Source organism: Amblyomma mixtum, chromosome 3 (genome assembly GCF_055824585.1).
Source record: "Amblyomma mixtum isolate Tamu chromosome 3, ASM5582458v1, whole genome shotgun sequence".
Taxonomy (NCBI): Eukaryota; Metazoa; Arthropoda; class Arachnida; order Ixodida; family Ixodidae; genus Amblyomma; species Amblyomma mixtum.
In genome coordinates this window covers 84633004-84640429 of record NC_143014.1, presented here as the reverse complement: position 1 = coordinate 84640429, position 7426 = coordinate 84633004, and positions in this window count along the sequence as shown.

Genomic DNA, 7426 nt, shown 5'->3' with positions numbered 1-7426 from the left:
AATCAGCCAGAAGCTATTAAGTTTAAACTTTCTTCACTTTGGCTGCCTCGGCAGAACGCTACAATATTATTCGAATGGAGCAATAAATATGAAGTCATTCTACCAGCCCAAAGACTCTCAAATGTCTGGCCACAACTCGAACACTAAGTTAACACTACCATGAATGAAAAGTTTACCCAGCAGTGCTTAGCATAGATCACTTTAGCTTCAGTATCTCATCAATTGAATGTTACCTGTTTACAGCACCCGATTGCCTAATGCACCACGACCAAGCATATGTTTTGGATACAATAGCTTTGCAGATGTCTTGTCTTCTGCAGCTTTATGTTAAATAGGGCTTACCTGCTCATGACTTGTGTAGTGCTTCTTTAGGCTGCTTTGTCAGTTGCAGTACCATCATGTGGCAGAGATGTCAAAGGGGCAGAGATTGAAAAAAAGTGGAAATGTTTTCGCTAGCTATCGCCGAATTTCATGACGCTGTGAGTTCTTTTTCTTTATTTACCTCGCGAGGAACGTATACTTCCAGCCATTGCGCATGCGACCGGCATGGTCGCTGCCGTTGCGCAGCCGCACTTCATCTGCTTGATATTTTAGACTTTTTTTCTCTATAGTTACTACTTGTCGTTCGTACGAAGGCACCTGACGAATAGCCTGCGCAACTTATACACTTCGACTTGTTTAGCCAACAGGGCTAGAGGTTTAAAAGGTCGAACGAAAGAGCAAGCAAACATTTGAGCTTGATTCTGCGTTCGCAGCTGCGTGTGAAGGAGCAATCATTTTGATAAGACGTCCACGGCAGCACGACCGAACGATGGACAACAAAAGTTTTGCGCTGCCCCTTTAATGAGCACCAAAGTTTTTCTACGCGGGCGCTTTTTCATTTCGTCTCCATCGAAGTGCGGCCATCGCAGCCGAGATCGATCCCGTGGACCTAGGCTCATCAGCCGAACATATAGCCATAGAGCCGTTGAGGTGGGTACATGCTTGCATCAATACTTATACTGAGCACGAAGTATTTAATTGTATAATTGCATAGCGCGGTGAAAGTTCCCGACAGCGCTGTCGTTTCATTTACACGTTCCCCACTTAAGCCTTTAGCTTGCTGCCACTACCGTTCCAAGTGAATCTGCGAGCGTACGGAGTTAACCTGTAATGTTTACGGAAGGTGACCTGACTTTGCTGTGTTGTCCGATAGCAAAAGAGCCTCACTGCAGCTGACAACCTTCGGCGTCCGGTGACTGGTTTTACACTTGGGGAAGAAACGAAAGAAACAGAAAACTTCATAGCCGGGGGAGCGGAAGTCGAACACGCGGCGGCGCCAACAGAACGGTTCCGCTGGCCGGTGCTTCAGACCACTCACTACGCCATCGCCGCAGCTTAACATTCCACATGTTAAAACTGCCAGTCTCTCCTGCTGTCCCGAGCTAGGGACCTCCGCCTAGTACTTGTAAGGGCTGGCCCCTCTGGGAGCTCATGCATAACCTCCTGAAGTGTATCTGTACATAAATGTTTTCCACCACCACCACCTCCGGCTGTGCTTGGAACGTCGCAGTCGTCATCTTCGTTGACAACCTGCGTTCACTGCGTTAAACTGCCAGTCTGTCACGGTGCAGTTTGGAAGTCGCTGTCTTCATCATCTTCCATCCACGTGCATGGAAGCGCCGTCAGACGAGCATGCAGTAAACCACACGAAACGGCGGGAGATTAGAAGCAGTGAAATTCAGTTGAAACGAGTCAGTGCTATCGCAATGTCATCGGGTAATGGTAGTTAAGCGAACTACAATTTTTTTTTTAAGTGGAAGCATTGCTATGCAGTGCGTTTACTTTTAGCGCCTGTCCGTATAAATTGCACGCAAGGCACGGAAGCCTTTGCGCGAAGAGCTCATAGATAGTCGTTATCGGTGTTGCTAAATCTTGCTTGATTCTGATTGGTCCTCTCTTGGTTGTTGTAAGCGCCGAGGAATTGCGCTTTTCACCTTAAAATCGTGGTACGTCAAGCAGCATCTTTTCAATCTTTGCAGTGTTTGCTATGGTGTTGTGAGGCATACCTGAGACGTGGCAGTCTTGCGGCGGTCTTGCGGGGTGCGACAACGCATTTATATATACGCGCTGTTATAACTCGGATAGCAGCATCCCACCGCTGCCACCAGTTATAATAAGTCGGGTAGCGTGACCAGTTATTGCATCACCAAGGGGGCTCGTCCGGGATGAGGAACAGTCTCTGAAGCTTCGAAGGTTGGGGATACGAAAAACAAGCAGTTTTAATGGCACTTTGAGACACTTATTTACATATTTTACAAAAGAAGAGCAAGGAATAAAGTTAAGAGTTCATAACGTCGAGCGACTGGATGAGCCTATTACCCAAAGCCCAGAGCGTTCGTTCTCACTTTGGGTGCTGGTAAAATAGCCTAAGGCTCCGCCCCTTTACCAGGCGGCAATTCAACGCGACGCACAGGTCGGCACAACACAACACATCAAACGAAGACACCTGTTGCAGAGTCCACCCGGGGGAACTGGCGAGGAGGAAACGTAAGTCTGCAGCTCTTTCGCACTGCGGTGCAACACTACCGCGAACAGCACGTGTCTCTCGAACACAGGTGTGGCATGATGGCGCCGCGGCCGCAGCTGCGCTGGCTTCCTCGGAATCGTTCCGGGTCCTCTCAGACGAGGTGAATCCTTTCTTCCCTTGTCGTCCGTCCATCGTCGGTCGCTTAGAAGGGAAGGTCGTTGGCACCGAGCCGAGCGTGGGAAGAGCTCCATCGACCACTTCCCAGCTAGTCATTTTTTTGGTGGGGTCATCTTGGGGTCAAACGACCCGTCGAAATTGCGGCTACTGTTGCCGCCACCGTGATCATCCCGGTCGATGAAATCTGCGCCTTAATATCTCTTGGCTGGTTTACATCCCGGTCATGACAGCAGAAAATTATAAATCGGTTTGGAATCGGTTGGTGAGGTGAAACAATCTCGGACGTCACCCGGGCAGGGAGGAATCCACCGAGAGGTCAGACAGAGACCTAATTTTGCCCCAACTTATTCTCACTTTGCAACCAGCACAATTGCTGTCCTCCTTTCCGTCTTTCATGACGGCAAATACTACGACACCTGCCGTAAATGTGCAAAACTTGCATCGCATAACTTTGCATACTTAGCACCAATCAAAACTTAATACAACTTAAAACATACTGCAAGACTTAACTACTGCACGTAACCTTACTAGCAGAGCCACATAACAAGCTGACAAAATTTATAGCTCGAAGTAATCTCGTAGCGCCCACGCGAGGGACTACGCCACATTGGCCCACGAGTTACTTGGCTGCACTTGCGCTCGTCAGAGCTCGTTTCCCTTACTCAGCGCAACGCAGCACTTAGCTACTTTACAAACAGAAATATCATGAAAAGCTACATCACTGAGTGAAAATCAAGAAACGTACAAAACCTACTCAGGTATAAACATCAAACTAACATTGTACAGGTGTATGAATACAAGTCGAAATCTCTTTGAAAAGCCGTGTTGTGACTCAAGGAAGGTACTGGTTTCCTTTCTTCAGCCGCGCCCTGCACGGTCGCAGACGGACAGAAGCTTTAGCAGCCGGGACACGACAAAACCCGAAGGTCTTAAGCGAGCGTTGACCCCTGCGAGCTCCAGACGCCACGTGACAATGATTTGTTCTGTCCTCGGCCGCGCATCTCCAACACCTCAGCGGCACTTGAAAAGTTGAGTGCGAAGGGGGTTACGATCGAATGTGAAAAAAATGCCTGCGTGCCTTCCTTTCTCAGTTCATGAGTGCCCTCGTTTCCCGTTTTTTTCCAAGCGCGCGTACTGCTGCATTCCTTCACGCGGTGGCAGTGCGCGCTTCTATGTGGCCCACTGCGAGTTTCACTCCTCGTGCAAAAACTTCCGCAGTGTCGCCACAATGGGGCAGGTGGCTTTCGTTTTCTTTGAACCCGTCTAGTCAGTTTGGCCTTCGTGCGGTGCCTATCGCATCTGGAGTGCCGCGGTGGCAGTCTGGGACGGTTACATTGTTGACCGGCCTTCACCCTTACGGTGTTTTGGGCCCGGCCTTTGTCCTTTCCCTGCCGACTACCCCTTGGCTTGGCTCTCCTTGCGCGCCGCCGTTTCCGGAAACTGCCCTAGCTGTTCTGTCCTGCTCACCTCCCTTTCTTTCGGGGCCTTCACCCTTCACATCTGCTTTTTGACTCAGCACCGAGCCGCCTTTCCCACTTGAATTTAGGCTATCCGCTCGAGCTTTCAACGAGTCACTGCACGTCGTAGCCCCAAATTGTTCCGGCTGTACGTTACTTTCCGCTGAGCCTAGCAACCTACTATCCCGAGGATTGCTATCCGACCCCATGATCCTAACTACCTGGCCCGCAACTCCATCTGAACCACACTCTTTGGTTAACGTTGCGTTCTGGCCTGGAGTTTCAGCGGCGCACTCAGGTAACTCCCGGTCACTCTGATTACTGTAAACCGTCTCCAACAATTGGCAACTATTGCTCGCCGGCCGCATCGAAGAAATGTATCCCTTGATTCCCTCATTGTGCTGGCCTGTGAGCTTACTACTCTCTTCCTGAGAAAAAATAACTGACTGACTTATCACAGCAGCCTCTGCTTCTGGGCTAGAGATAGCTGCTTTGCCTTTCTCGTCGAGTTTGCTACAACCTTTTTTCGCCGCCTCGAAATTGACAAATGCTGCCCCTGCAGCTGTCGAACTGGCGTTCCTTTCTGGGCTCGAGCCTGCCCTTTCGTTACTCCCCTGAGCAACGGCTGTGTCCCCAGCTGACCAAGCGGGGTTCCTAGGCTGGTCGCTGTCACACAGATGGGAGCGCTGCCCGCTTCCATCACTTCGGACTGTAGAGTCCGCCTCTCCACGAATGCCGAAATAACCGTAAAGTGCGCTCTTCGCAGTTTCATAATTGTTGAACTCTTCGTCAGACAGGCGCGCTAACACTTCGGTTACATCACATGGGAGGATGGCTACCAACATCGTTGACCAGTAACCCTGGTCCAGCTCCTCCTTAGTGCAAGTCCGCTCGACTTTTGCCAGGAAAGTTCTGAAATTTTCTCCTCTTTGAAAAAGTCTCAAACGATTTCTCGCTCGTTCCCAATTCCGTAACTGAACTATACGCGTGAGCTCCTGCTGCTGCTGTTCGCGAAGTTTCTCTAGTTCAGCCCATCTCTCACTACACTTCTCCTTCCATTCTCTTTCTTGTTTTCGCCTTTCTTGTTCTTTTTCCTCGCGAAGTTTTCGCCTTTCCTCGCGGAGCCTTCGCTCCAGAATCAATTCCCATGTCTCGTCTGCCTCCTCGACCGTTACCACCTCTGCCCGCATAATGTCCAAAATCGCTTCTCTTGTTTTAGTGGGGCCTACTGAAATGCCCAGATCTTCCAGAATTTCAAGGAGGTCCTCTACCTTGAACTTGTCCATCGCGGATCACACCTTGCGCCGCTAATACCCACTAAATTACAAGCTCTAGCTGGAAGCGATCAAAAGACAAAATTGTCAAAATTTCATTTCCCAGATACCTAAACTCCCGCACCTAACATTTGCCAGTGTTAGTGCGGTCTGGCGAAATGAGTGGCAAACATCGGGCACTCACCCTGTCGAGTATGGCTGACGCCGTCAGTCCCGTAGCTTCCATCCAGATGTCGCCTGTGGCTTCAGATCCCCCATCGCTGATCCACAGTTGTTGGGTCTTCGGATCCCACCGCTGCCACCAATTGTTATAACTAGGATAGCAGCATCCCACCGCTGCCACCAGTTATCATAAGTCGGGTAGCGTGACCAGTTATTGCATCACCAAGGGGGCTCGTCCGGGATGAGGAACAGTCACTGAAGCTTCGAAGGTTGGGGATACGAAAAACAAGCAGGTTTAATGGCACTTTGAGAAGACACTTATTTACATATTTTACAAAAGAAGAGCAAGGAATCAAAAGTTAAGAGTTCATAACGTCGGGCGACTGGACGAGCCTATTACCCAAGGCCCAGAGCGTTCGTTCTCACTTTGGGTGCTGGTCAAATAGCCTCAGGCTCTGCCCCTTTACCAGGCGGCAATTCAACGCGACGCACAGGTCGGCACAACACAACACATCAAACGAAGACACCTGTTGCAGAGTCCACCCGGGGGAACTGGCGAGGAGGAAACGTAAGTCTGCAGCTCTTTCGCACTGCGGTGCAACACTACCGCGAACAGCACGTGTCTCTCGAACACAGGTGTGGCATGATGGCGCCACGGCCGCAGCTGCGCTGGCTTCCTGGGAATTGTTCCGGGTCCTCTCAGACGAGGTGAATCCTTTCTTCCCTTGTCGTCCGACATCGTCGGTCGCTTAGAAGGGAAGGTCGTTGGCACCGAGCCGAGCGTGGGAAGAGCTCCATCGACCACTTCCCAGCTAGTCATTCTTTTTGGTGGGGTCATCTTGGGGTCAAACGACCCGCCGAAATTGCCGCTACTGTTGCCGTCACCGTGATCATCCCGGTCGATGAAATCTGCGCCTTAATATCTCTTTGGCTGGTTTAATATCTCTTTGGCTGGTTTACATCCCGGTCATGACCGCTCCGACATAAGTGGTTCTGAAATCTGTGATTGTAAATTTGAAGTTTTGTTCAAAAGCATCAACCAGAAGACATCACGAGCTTGACAGCTTTGTACGCACGTACTAACACGTTCTAATTCAATTTTTTTCCACGCACCACTGAAACTTGGAACGCCTTATCTGGAACCATTCGCTCCTTGATTCCGAAGGTTTTGTATAACAGCCATTGAAGACACATAATCATTTGTATTCATGTCTACAACCCAACTGTAAACATTTAGTGCGGTCGTTTTGTTCACACTTTATTTTTGTTCCCTACGCGTCATTACTTGTTCTTATTTTGTAGGTGCAGCTTGTATTTCGTTTATGTTTATTTTGAGCAGATTCCAATGTTGAAGACCGCATTGTATGTTATTTTATATATGTATAATCTTATATGCTCACTTGTGCAATAGCGCTCCATTGTGCTGCTTTCTGGGTAAATAAAGAAAAACAAATTTGTGACTGAAACTGAACCCACTGCTAATGCCAGTGGGGGGGAAAGACCTTTCCAGGGAGATATAGGGTCATACCATTTAAAACGTGCCAGAGTTTGTGCTTGACCCCCTCCGATCTTTTCGATAAAGTTTGTGGCTTTTTATTGAACCGGCTAAGATAATTGCACTCAATAACTTTGGCGAAAAAAGTCTTTAAGCATGAAATGCTTTGAGCTCCCGTTGTCGGCAGTGCGGTGACGTCACGCCGAGACCGAGAGCCAACATCCGGGCACTGAATTGCACTCATCCGGGCACTGAATTTCACTCCTCCGGGCACTGAAACGAGAGCATCCGGGCACTGTACGAGATTTAACGAGACTCTCTAAGCCCTACTACAGGACCGGCATACAAGTGC